The 2,500-nt window shown below is 56.8% G+C and overlaps 1 non-coding gene across 1 annotated transcript; it reads left to right on the forward strand.

Annotated features, from left to right (window-relative positions):
* Positions 1-1,130: 1,130 nt before the first annotated feature.
* On the forward strand, positions 1,131-1,249 carry LOC112341287. Its single transcript, XR_002990492.1, has one exon. It is a non-coding gene; the product is annotated as a 5S ribosomal RNA (ribosomal RNA).
* The last annotated feature ends 1,251 nt before the right edge of the window (positions 1,250-2,500 follow it).

Genomic DNA, 2,500 nt, shown 5'->3' on the forward strand with positions numbered 1-2,500 from the left:
AGCTCTGCTTCCCATACAAACGAGAGTTGGCTCGCTTGCCAGGGTCACGTCGTGGCGCTTCGATGGCTCCCCTTGTGTGCCTCACCTTGTGGGCTTCCCGTGCCCACCGGCCGAAGGAAACGGTGCTCAGCTGCTCTGGTGGCAAGCACGTGCAGCATCCGTCCAGGTGTTACCCGATCGGCGATCCAGACGCGGAACTCCCGACGTGGAATGCCTGGGCAGTGTCGCATGTGTGAGTGCTCGTGGCCTTTGGCCGGTGGCGTGGGGGGGGCCTCCCCAGTATTGATGGGGGGTGGGGTTGTGCAAGGGTTCTCGGCTGCGGAGAGCCTCGGCGTGGCTTCCCTGGCACCCACTCCAGCGTTTGGCAGAGTCGTGCTGTGCGGTCCATGGGCATGGCCTTGGGACCACATCCGCACGCCTGTCGGGCGAGGGGGAGGGAGGCAGCAGTGTGGTCCTCCGGGCTTCCAAGGGAGGCGAGCCTCGGGGGTGGCACGGCTGCTTGGCAAGGGCCAGCGTCACGCGGCGGGAAAGGGGAGGGGCCCCCACCTGCCGTGCGACGGAGGGAGGAAGGGGGGAGGACTCTCCCGGGCCCAAACCGCGCGGAGAAGCCTCAGCCTGCGTGCGTGTGAGGGAGGGGGGGAAGGCCCTGCCCGCCTGCCACGTGGCACGAAAGGCGGGGGGAGGGGAAAAAAAAGTGGCCCGGAATGTCTGGGGCCCAAAACGCGCGATTTTTCGCGAAAAGTTGGGAAGGTACCACGTGTTCCGCGGGCTTTTTTTGGGGCCCAAAACGCGCGATTTTCACGAAAAGTTGGGGAGGTACCCCGCATTTCGCGGGGCGCGTTTTGGGGCCCAAAACGCGCGATTTTTCGCGAAAAGTTGGGAAGGTACCATGTGTTCCGCGGGCTTTTTTGGGCCCAAAACGCGTGATTTTCACGAAAAGTTGGGGAGGTACCCCGCATTTCGCAGCGTGCATTTTGGGGCCCAAAACACGGTCTTCGTGAATTGTTGGGGAGGTACCACACGTCCCGCAGGTTTTTTGGCACCCAAAAAGAACACGGGATTGTGGAGGTACACTGCAGCTTTGGATCAGCTGCCCCACTATAAGAGTAGGGGGAGTGTGAAATATTTCAGAGTGGGTTCAAACCGTGACTATGGCACTGGATCCCATCAGACCTCCAAAGTTAAGCGTCCCTGGGCTTGAATAGTACTGGGCTGGGTGACCACCCGGGAAGTCCAAGTGACCCCCTCTTTTTTTTTTCCTTACAAGTCATTTATTTTTGTAAGATCACTGTTTTAATATATAAACTTTGAGTATTTTTCCATAGCATATAAGTGTATGGTCTTTAAATACTACTTACAATTGTCAATGTAAGGTGTGTTTGCCAAATTGTGTCATTAGTTAGTTATTAACTAGGATATAAGTCACAAAGAATGTGTTGTGACTGTCACCACGTGGCATGGCAAGCAAGTCCAAACATATGTATTTCACATGGCATACAAGGATGCTAAACTCTAACTATGAGAACAAGCCAAAGGGCATGCCACGTGTCAATGTGACACACATTGAAAACCATAAAACTCACCAAAGCACATGCCACGTGTCAATGTGGCACACATTGAAAACCATAAAACTCTGAGCACAAACCAAAGTGCATGCCATGTGTCAATGTGGCACACATTGAAAACCATAAAACTCTATGAGATCAAACCAAAGGCCATGCCACGTGTCAAAATAAAACTCGGATATATCCAGGGCCAGACACATCTGGGGCCCGGCATATCGGGTGCCCGACATGTACGGGGCCCGACATATCGGGTGCCCGACATGTCCGGGGCCCGATATGTCTGGGGCCGGATATATCGGGTGCCCGACATTTCCGGGGCCGGACATATCGGGGCCCGGACATGTCCGGGGCCGGACATATCGGGTGCCCGACATGTCCGGGGCCGGATATGTCCGGGGGCCCGACATATCGGGTGCCCGACATGTTCGGGGCCGGAGATATCGGGGCCCGGACATGTCCGGGGCCCGATATATCTGGGGCCCGACATCTCTGGGGCCCGACATATCGGGTGCCCGACATATCCGGGGCCCGACATGTCCGGGGCCGGATATGTCGGGGCCCGGATATGTCTGGGTGCCCGACATGTCCGGGGCCCGATATATCTGGGGCCGGACATATCGGGTGCCCGACATATCTGGGGCCCGACATGTCCGGGGCCCGACATATCCAGGGCCTGAGGTATGCCACATGGCATACAAGTGCAGAAGAGGTACCTTCCAATGTCATGTCACGTGGCATGCAACCTCAAAGGTGCCACCTCTCCAAGGGTTTGTCACGTGACATGCAACCTCCAAGATGCCACCTTTCCAAGGGTTTGCCACGTGGCATCCATAGGTACCACCTCTCCAAGGGTTTGCCACGTGGCATCCATAGGTACCACCTCTCCAAGGGTTTGTCACGTGGCATGCAACCTCCAAGATGCCACCTCTCCAAGG

This window comes from Selaginella moellendorffii, unplaced genomic scaffold (genome assembly GCF_000143415.4).
Source record: "Selaginella moellendorffii unplaced genomic scaffold, v1.0 SELMOscaffold_80, whole genome shotgun sequence".
Lineage (NCBI taxonomy): Eukaryota > Viridiplantae > Streptophyta > Lycopodiopsida > Selaginellales > Selaginellaceae > Selaginella > Selaginella moellendorffii.